Source organism: Macaca nemestrina, chromosome 1, assembly GCF_043159975.1.
Source record: "Macaca nemestrina isolate mMacNem1 chromosome 1, mMacNem.hap1, whole genome shotgun sequence".
In the NCBI taxonomy this organism is placed as follows: Eukaryota; Metazoa; Chordata; class Mammalia; order Primates; family Cercopithecidae; genus Macaca; species Macaca nemestrina.
Genome location: NC_092125.1, coordinates 225,813,688 through 225,824,427, shown reverse-complemented (window position 1 = coordinate 225,824,427; position 10,740 = coordinate 225,813,688). Strand labels below are relative to the sequence as shown.

The 10,740-nt window shown below is 44.4% G+C and overlaps 1 non-coding gene across 1 annotated transcript; it reads right to left on the bottom strand.

The window, feature by feature from the left end:
- Window positions 1-8,231: 8,231 nt before the first annotated feature.
- On the bottom strand, window positions 8,232-8,334 carry LOC112426425 (U6 spliceosomal RNA). Its single transcript, XR_011617965.1, has one exon. It is a non-coding gene; the product is annotated as a U6 spliceosomal RNA (small nuclear RNA).
- Window positions 8,335-10,740: the final 2,406 nt, after the last annotated feature.

Genomic DNA, 10,740 nt, shown 5'->3' with positions numbered 1-10,740 from the left:
AGTCTTGCTCTGTCACCCAGGCTGGAGTGCAGTGGCACGATCTTGGCTCACTGCAACCTCCAACTCCCGGGTTCAAGCAATTCTCCTGCCTCAGCCTCCCAGGTAGCTGCGATTAAAGGCGGGCGCCACCACACCCAGCTAATTTTTGTATTTTAGTAGAGACGGGGTTTCACCATGTTGGCCAGGCTCATCTCAAACTCCTGACCTCAAGTGATCCTCCTGCCTCGGCCTCCCAAAGTGCTGGGATTACAGGCGTGAGCCACCGCACCTGGCCTCTGCCTACTCTCTAACTGTTCTAAGCCGACTTCCACCAGCTTTGCCCAGGGACAGCGATGCCTGTCTCAAGCCATGCAGGGGCACAGATCAATCAGCGTCAACTCCTGCCCAGCCTAGAGGTGTGGGAAGGTATAGCCCAGGGTCTACCTTTGACCATTGGTGGACAGGAGCTAGTAGATACACTCTTTTGCTGTCTTTCCCCAGGAGAACAGTTCTCAGACTATTTTCATAAGGCTCCTCTGAGGGTCCCGGCAAACGGATCCGCCTGGCTAACTCAGTAACAATCCTTGTAATGGCTTTTTTGATTGTATCTTCCAGCCTCACTTGTGCTTCCTGGGCTTACACACCCATCTACTCTGCCTTCAGCAGACCTTTCTAGGCTCTGCCTAGACAGAGAGTCACTTTAGTTTATTAAGAAAAAATCCACTTAATTGCTACTTCTAACAACACTTAATTTCCTACCCACAAAAAATTAAATTTTAATATTTCATAACCAGTTCATCAATTATGCTTCAACGTCTCATAATAACACCTGCTGGAATTTTGCCTGGAATGATTAAATAGCATATCTACCTATGAACCATGCAGGGCAGGGTGGGGCAGTGGAAAGAAGATGGACTTTGAGGTTTCCAGGCCAGCCCCACTCATTACTAAATATGTGTTCTTGGGCAACTCACTTAACCTCTCTGAGTCTTTCTCAACCGCATGTGTGAAATGGCCGTAATACAATAAAACTAGAAATTAATGACAACTGGAAAAGCAAAAAATCTTTCACCTGGAAATTTAAAAGCCTCTAATAACTCTTAAGTCAATAAAGAAATATAAAACAAAGTTCAGCCGGGCGCGGTGGCTCACGCTTGTAATCCCAGCACTTTAGGAGGCCGAGACGGGAGGATCACAAGGTCAGGAGATCAAGACCATCCTGACTAACACGGTGAAACCCCGTCTCTACTAAAAATACAAAAAATTAGCCGGGCGTGGTGGCGGGCGCCTGTAGTCCCAGCTACTCGGGAGGCTGAGGCAGGAGAATGGTGGGAACCGGGGGGGCGGAGCTTGCAGTGAGCCGAGATCTCGCCACTGCACTCCAGCCTGGGCGACAGAGCGAGACGCCACCTCAAAAAAAAAAAAAAAACAAAAAAAAACAAAGTTCAGAATGTCTCGAAAATAAAGACGAGGCTGGGCATGATGGCTCACGCCTGTAATCCCAGCACTTTGGGAGACTGAGGCAGGTAGATCGTGAGGTTAGGGGTTCGAGACCAGCCTGACCAACATGGTGAAACCCCATCTCTACTAAAAACACAAAAATTAGCCGGGAGTGGTGGCGCACGCCTATAATCCCAACTACTCAGGAGGCTGAGGCAGGAGAATCACTTGAACCTGGGAGGTGGAGGTTGCAGTGAGCCGAGATCATGCCACTGCACTGCAGCCTTGGCGACAGAGACTCTGTCTCAAAAATAAAAATAAAAATAAGGGAAGGATGAAAACACAACACATCAAAATGTGTGTGACGGAAAGCTAAAACAGGAAAATTATAACTTTTAATACTTGTATCAGTAAAAATTTAAAAATAAAAATGAGTGAGTTAAACACCCAACACAAAATAGAAATAGAAAACAGACATACAAGAGAGGACAAAAGTTTACTCCTTTGAAAATTCAAAGAAAATGGACAACCATTTTCTTTGATTGCTCAAGGAAAAAAGAGATGAAAACATAAATAAGAATAAGAATGAAAAAAGGACAAAAGTACAAAATCAGAAAAATGTAAAATATTTATAGTAAGAGAAGATGATAAAAACATGAAAATATAGGTTAAATGGGTAAAATCCTAGAAAAAATTTAAACTTGTCAAAACTAACTAGAGAAGAAATAGGAAGTGCAATGCTCCCTGTTAATTGTAGCACAGTCCCAACAAGAACATCAGATGGTTTTTTCTGCAACTGGACAAGTTGATTATAAAAGTCCTTTAGAAGAAGAAAGGAGCAAAGAATCGTCAGGAAAACTCCATCCCAAAAAACAAATGAAATACTTAGGGATTGGCTAGCCTACTATAACGCCTCTGTTAAATCTATATGGGCTGGGCACGTGGCTCATGCCTCTAATCTCAGAACTTTGGGAGGCCGAGGTAGGAGGATCACTTGAGCTCGGAAGTTCAAGATCAGTCTAGGCAATGTAGCGAGATCTCGTCTCTATTACAATTCAAAAAATTTAGCAAGGTGTGGTGGTACAGATCTGTAGTCCCAGCTATTTGGGAAGCTGAGGTGGGAGGATCGCTTGAGCCTGGGAGATGGAGGCTGCAGTGAGCCCTGATCATGCCACTGCACTCCAGCCTGGGCAACAGAAGGAGATCCTGTCTCAAAACAACAAACAAAAAACCCCAGTTTGGTATTGATATGTGCACATATGCACAGACAGATCAAACAGAATAGGAAATCCAGAAATAGACCCAACTGAACATAGAAATTCAATATACTATTAAGTTGACATCTCAAATCAGTGGGAAAATTTTAATACATGGTATTAAAATACGAAGAAATACAAAATTGAGTCCTTTATTTATTTATTTGTTTATTTTGAGATGGAGTCTTGCTCTGTCGCCAGGCTGGAGTGCAGTGGTGCGATCTTGGCTCACTGCAAGCTCCGCCTCCCAGGTTCATGCTATTCTCCCGCCTCAGCCTCCCTAGTAGCTGGGATTAGAGGCATGCGCCACCATGCCCAGCTAATTTTTGTATTTTTCGTAGAGATGGGGTTGGCCAGGATGGTCTCCATCTCTTGACCTCGTGATCTGCCCGCCTCAGCCTCCCAAAGTGCTGGAATTACAGGCGTGAGCCACCGGACCTGGCCGCATTGAGCCCGTTCTTAAACCGCACAACAGAATAAAGTCCAAATGGATCACATATTTAGATGTAAAATAAGGAAAACTTGGAGAAAATTACTGTATAACTTACAAACAAAGAAACTTTCCTATGACTCAATTTCCAGAAACAATAAGGAAAAGGATTGATAAATATGTTTACATAAAAATATAAAATTTGGCTGGACGTGGTGGCTCTTATGTGTAATCCCAGCACTTTGAAAGGCCAAGGCGGGTGATCACCTGAGGTCAGGAGTTCAAGACCAGCCTGGTCAACATGGTGAAACCCCATCTCTACTAAAAATACAATTAGCCATGTGTGGCAGTGTGCGCCTGTAGTCCCAGCTACTTGGCAAGCTGAGGCAGGAGGATCACTTGAACCGAGGAGGTGGAGGTTGCAGTGAGCCGAGATTTTGCCACTGCACTCCAGCCTGGGCAATAGAGTGAGGCTCCGTCTCAAAAAAAATATGCTAAGAGGCCAGGCGTGGTGGCTCACGCCTGTAGTCCCAGCTACTTGGGAGGCTGAGGCAGGAGAACGGCATGAACCCGTGAGGTGGAGGTTGCAGTGAGCCGAGATCGCGCCACTGCACTCCAGCCTGGGCAAGAGCGAGACTCTGTCTCAAAAAAAAAAAGAAAAGAAAAGAAAAAAAAAAAAAAAAATATATATATATATATATATGTATGTATGCATGCTAAGTAAAAAAACAAAGTGAGAAAAACATTTACAAAAGGATTTATATTTTAGGTTAAGCCATTTGAAATTTGACCATTTTTGACGTAACAAAATGGCAATTTCATAGGCTTCAACTTAATACCTAATATTCAAAGAGCGCCTAAAAATAAAATGGGGACTATCTCCATAGAAGAATGGACTAGAGACATGAACACACTCTTTACAAAATAAAAATGCAATGACTTTTAACCATATGACAAGATGCTGAAGCAACTCCTAAGATTCTATCCCAAAGATACATTGCAAAAATGCTCAAAAGATATGTACAAAAGCAATTTAGTACAGCACTGTGTGTGATAGCAAGAGTGGAAACAACTCAGACGTCTTGATATCTGATAGAGTGAGTCCTCCAACTCTGACCTCTTCTCTCCACAATGATCTTGGATATTCTTAGATTTTTGCATTCCCATGTATGTTATAAAATCTGTTTTTCTTTTTTTTTTTGAGATGGAGTTTCACTCTTGCCGCCCAGGCTGGAGTGCAATGGTATGATCTTGAAAAATCTGTTTTTCAACTTACCCAGACACTCAGTCTTACTGAGTTTTGTATCGGGATTAAATTGAATCTGTAGATCAATTTGGGCAGAATTGGCATCTTTATAAAATTGAGTATTCAAACTATAAACATGTATTTAGATCTTCTTTAATTGATCTCAATGTTTTATAGTTTTCTATGTAGAAATCTTTAAAAATCTTTTCTTAGATTTATTATATGTTTTTTGGTTTGTTTGTTTTTTGTTTTTTTGTTTTGAGACATAGTCTTACTCTGTTGCCCAGGCTGGAGTGCAGTGGCGTGATCTCGGTTCACTGAAAACTCTGCCTTTGGGTTCAAGCAATTCTCCTGCCTCAGCCTCCTGGGTAGCTGGGATTACAGGCGTGCACCACCACACCAGGCTGATTTTTGTATTTTTAATAGAGACAGGGTTACACCATGTTGACCAGGCTGCTTTCGAACTCCTGGCCTCAGGCCGTCCATCTGCCTTGGCCTCATGAAGTGCTGGGATAACAGGCGTGAGCCCACCGGGCCCAGCCTACTCTGTTTTTTATTTTCTTTGAAACTATTATAGGCTGGGCGCAGTGACACATGCCTGTAATTCCAGCACTTCGGGAGCCTGAGGCAGGAGGATTGCTTGAGTTCAGGAGATCAAGACCAGCCTTAGCAACATGACAAAACCCTATCTCTACAATAAAATACAAAAATTATCCAGGCATGGTGGTGCGTGCCTGCAGTCCCAGCTACTCAGGAGGCCGAGATGAGAGGACCACTTAAACCTGGGAAGCGGAGGTTCCAGTGAGCTGAGATCACGCCACTGCACACCAGCCTGGGTGACAGAGTGAGTCCCTGTCTCAAAAAAAAAAAAAAAGAAAAGAAAAGAAACTATTATAATGATATCTTATCTTTAGATTTCATTTTGTCTTTGTGACTGGATTTAGAAATATAATTTTTATACCCTGACTTTGCATTTGGTAACCTTGGTAAATTCACTTATTAATTCAAATAGTTTATCAGTATATTTAAAAGTTTTTGTTCCCAACCAATCATGAGGTCTATGAATAATGACTGCCTTCTGCTTTTAAAGCAAAATAAACATATGAATCTTCATATCTTTGTTTTTCTCCACTTACTGCATTGGCTAGTACCTACAATATTTACTGTAGGATTCTTTGATATACCCTTTATAACATTAGGGCAGTATTAGGGACGTTCCCTTGTATTACTGATTTGTGAAGGTATTCATCATAAATGGATTTTATTGAGATGAACTTTTCTTTCTTTCTTTTTTTTTTGAGAGAGAGTTTCCCTCTGTCACCCAGGCTGGAGAGCAATGGCATGATCTTGGTTCACTGCAACCTCCAAGGCCTGGGCTCCTGAGCTCAAGTGACTCTCGTGCCTCAGCCTCCCAAGTAGCCGGGATTACAGGCATATGCCACCATGCCCAGCTAATTTTTTTAGTATTTAGTTAGAGATGGGGTTTCACCATGTTCACCACGTGGGTCTTGAACTCATGGCCTCAAGTGATCTGCCCGGGTCTCGAACTCATGGCCTCAAGTGATCTGCCTGCTTTGGCCTCCCAAAGTGCTGGGATTACAGGCATGAGCCACCGTGCCCAGTTGTTAAAAGGTTGAGTTTTGGCCAGGTGTGGTGGCTCATGTCTGTAATCCCAGCACTTTGGGAGGCCGAGGCGGGTGGATCACAAGGTCAGGAGTTAAAGACCAGCCTGGCCAAAATGGTGAAACCCCATCTCTACTAAAAATACAAAGATTAGCCAGGCACGGTGGCAGGTGCCTGTAATCCCAGCTACTTTGGGAGGCTGAGGCAGGAGAATCACTTGAACCCAGGGGGCAGAGGTTGCAGTGAGCCGAGATCATGCCACTGCACTCCACCCTGGGTGACAGAGTGAGACTTTGTCTCAAAAAAAGAAAGGGTGAGTTTTATACTATGTGACTTACACCTAAATTTAAAATTTTGGAAAAAAAAAAAATCCGTGTATTCCTTGGATATTTTCAATACACTATTATATCAGTTTTCTAGTATTTTATTTATGGTTTTGGCTTATTCACTTACATATGGGACTAACCTATACTACTTTTTTATAATAAAATCTTTGCCTGGTTTCAGTATCAAGGTTCTTTTTTGTGTGTGTGTGACAGTCTCACTCTGTCGCCCATGCTGGAGTGCAGTGGTGTGATCTTGGCTCACTGCAACCTCTGCCTCCCGGGTTCAAGTGATTCTCCTGCCTCAACCTCCTGAGTAGCTGGGACTACAGGCGCCCACCATAATGCCTGGCTAATTTTTTGTATTTTTAGTAGAGATGGGGGTTTCATCATACTGATCAGGTTGGTCTCGAACTCCTGACCTTGTGATTCGCCCACCTTGGCCTCCCAAAGTGCTGGGATTACAGGTGTGAGCCACTGTGCCAGGCCGATTTTTAATATTTTTACATGCACCTGTGAGCCCTTTGATTCTTTTTTCTTTTTTGAGACAGGGTCTTGCTCTGTCGCCAAGGCTGGAGTGCAATGGCGTGATCTCGGCTCACTGCAACCTCCACGTCTCAGGTTCAAGCAATTCTCATGCCTCAGCCTCTTGAGTAGCTAGGATCACAGGTGCGGGCCACCACAACTGGCTAATTTTTGTATTTTTAGTAGAGATGGGGTTTCTGCATGTTGGCCTGGCTGGTCTCGAACTCCTGACCTCAAGTGATTCACCTGCCTCAGTCTCCCAAAATGCTGGGATTACTGGGATTACAGGTGTGAGCCATTGTGACTGGCCTGATTCTTTTTTTTTTTTTTTTTTTTTTTTTTTTTTGAGACAGAGTCTCACTCTGTCGCCCAGGCTAGAGTGCAGTGATGTGATCTTGGCTCACTGCAGCCTCTGCTGCCCAGGTTCAAGCAATTCTTCTGCCTCAGCCTCCCTAGTAGCTGGCATTACAGGTGCCTGCCACCACGCCTGGCTAATTTTTGTATTTTTAATAGAGACGGGGTTTCACCATTTTGACCAGGATGGTCTTGAACTTCTGACATCATGATCCACCTGCCTCAGCCTCTGAAAGTGCTGGGATTACAGGCGTGAGCCACCACACCCAGCATCCAGCCTGATTCTTAATGTTGTTATTAATGCCTTCTCTTTTTCTCTTCATAACTTTTGCAAGAGAATTATCTCTCTTATTAGACTTTCAACAATTATTTCCTTGTAATATGTGCATTTAAAACAGTACGCTTTACCTAAAAGTAGCACCTTAGCTGCAAAAAGCTTTCAGATGTTTTTGTTACTCAATTTTAGACAGTCAATACGTTTTAGATTTCTTCTTGTATATTTTTATGATTATGGAAGTTTTAAAAATCTGCATGAAAAATAGCTTCTATATTCATTACACTGTGTGCAGAGTATAAAATGTATGTTTTATTAATTCCATGCAATTTACTGAGATATTTTTTGTAGCGAAAATCACAATTTCTTTTTTTTTTTTTTTTTGAGATGGAGTCTCGCTCTGTCGCCCAGGCTGGAGTGCAGTGGTGCAATCTCGGTTCACTGCAACCTCCACCTCCCAGATTCAGGCCATTCTCCTGCCTCAGCCTCCCAAGCAGCTGGGACTACAGGCTCCTGCCACCACACCCGGCTAATTTTTTTTTTTTTTTTTTTTTGCATTTTTAGTAGAGACGGGGTTTCATTGTGTTAGGCAGGATGGTCTCGATCTCCCGACCTCATGATCCACCCACCTCGGCCTCCCAAAGTGTTGGGATTACAGGTGTGAGCCACCACACCTGGCCTGAAAATCACAATTTCAATGTTGGATGCCACCCATTTTTGCCTTGACTCACACTGTTTCTTTAGCACTCGTCAGTGGATAATTAAATGATCTGGGACTGTGCAAGGTATGGAATGTTTCATGAACCTGCTGGTCGTCCTTGCACAGCAGCCAGGCTAATCATCTCTGTGTCATTCCAATTTTAGAATCCAAGCTGCAAAAGCAATCACTGAGATTCTTCATGGCCTAATACTTGGTCAGTTTTTATAAATGTTCTGTATGTGTTTTATGTGCTTGGAAAGGATGCACAATAAGCAATAAGTATATGGGGTGTGTGGCGGGTGGGGGGGCTTTTTTTTGTTTGTTTTATGAGATGGAGTCTTGCTCTGTTGCCCAGGCTGGAGTACAGTGACACAATCTCGGCTCGTTGCAACCTCCGCCTCCTGGGTTCAAGCAATTTTCCTGCCTCAGCCTCCCCAGTAGATGGACTACAGGCACATGCCACCATGCCTGGCTAATTTTTTGTATTTTTAGTAGATATGGGTTTCACTGTGTTAACCAGTATGGTCTTCATCTCCTGACCTTGTGATGCTCCCCCCTCGGCCTCCCAAAGTGCTGGGATTACAGGCATGAGCCACCGAGTCCGGCTTTTTTTTTTTTTTTTTTTTTGAGACAGCGTCTCGCTCTGTCACCCAGGCTGGAGTGCAATGGCATGATCTCGGCTCACTGCAACCTCTGCCTCCCAGGTTCAAGCAATTCTCCTGCCTCAGCCTCCCAAGTAGCTGGGATTACAGGTGTGAACCACCATGGCAGGCTAATTTTTGTATTTTTAGCAGAGATGGGGTTTCGCCATGTTGGCCAGGCTGGTCTCCAACTCCTGACCTCAGGTGATCCGCCCGCCTCAGCCTCCCACAGTGCTGGGATTATAGGTGTGAGCCACCACACCTGGCCTCTACCTCTCACTTTGAATCAGGAGACCCTGGACTTACTCCTAATTGGGCTTTGGATGTCCAACCCTGCCTGGGGCTGGGGGACACTGCTAACCTGGGAGGCAACTTATTTGGCCACACATCTGAGGTATGTTCTCCAGTTCACTTGATCACAACTAAACCTGATGTTGACATTGCCGTCTTCCTGACTCTGTGCCTCCTTTGGGATGGAACTTGGAAGAGAAGTTTCACACACTTATTACAAGAAGTTGGAAGTCCTCAACACTTAAAATAAGAAAGGTAATGAAATGCACGTGTGCTGGGAGGTGCCACTCACACAGGCCTACTTTGTACTCCTGCATCAGCCGCACCTTCATTCCCGGCACCCCCACCCTCCAGAGTCTCCACCAGCGTCAGCCAGTGAGGCCTCCCCCATCCCCCACTCCTGACTCAAGTCTCCCTGGTCCACACCTTCTTCATGCGGCCAGGATTTGGAGCTTGGGTAGTGGAGACTACATATTCTTTTCCAGCATATGAAGAACGTTTCTAAAAATTGACTCTATTTTTAGGCTGTAAAGAAATCTCAGTAAGTTTCATGGAACTGATATCATACATACCATATTCTCTAAACATTATGTAATGAACTCAGAAGGTTTTTTTTTCTTTTAACAGAGCTTTAGAAAAAAGACCACAATTCTAATAATATACAAGATAACATAGAAATAAAAATAGAAATGATTCCTTTGCATCTACTTTCTTGCCATTGTTCTGAGTTTCTGGGAGGCAGGGGAGTGGAGAAGATGATGTGCTGAGGTCCTGTCTAGCGCTTAAAATGTTTGACTCTTGGTCAGGCACAGTGGCTCATGCCTGTAATCCCAACATTGGGAGGCTAAGGTGGGAGGATCGCTTGAAGCCAGGAGTTTGAGTCCAGCCTGGGCAACATTTCCAGACCTCATCTCCACAAAAAATACAAAAATTAGCTGGGCATGATGGCACCTGCCTGTAGTGCTGACTACTCAGGAGGTCAAGGCAGGAGGATTGCTTGAGTCCAGGGGGTCAAGGCTGCAGTGAGTCATGATCACACCACTGTGCTCCAGCCTGGGCAACAGAGTGAGACCCTGTCTCAAAAAAACAAAACAAAACAAAACAAAAAAATACTTGACTCTCTTATTTAAATCCTTAAATCATTCGCTTGGAGGATCTGTTCTTTGACGGCGCTGAGAGCTGCCCCCTCCCGCGTGTGTCTCCCCACGTTTCTCCTGCCATCTCAGCAGAGCCCTCCTCCCACGTCGCCCCATTACCGCAGCCCACGCGGGGCCGTCAGCTTTGTCAACTTTCGTCTGGCTAATTTCACTGGAGGCGCCTCTTTATTTGGAATTTTTATAAACTTGTTTTGTTCATAGCTTCCGACTCACCATGTATTCCATCCTCCCCCACAGGCCAAATGGAAATGGAGCCTTTTATGAAGTTTCCCTCTTTTTAAGCTGGAAAGTTGGCAGCGACGTGGTTTCGAAGTGAGTCGGAAAGTCTGGTTTGGGCTGGCAGCATCACCCCGAAGATGAGGGCCGTTTACAAGTTTGTTTATAAAAAGTGGGGGAGCTGGGGCTGTGTTCTCTTGGCGCTGTGCTGGGATTCTGACCACTCGAATATGAAGCCTCGTCCCAGCAGTGCTTGCTAGTGCCTCCTTCAGGGACCAACCCTAT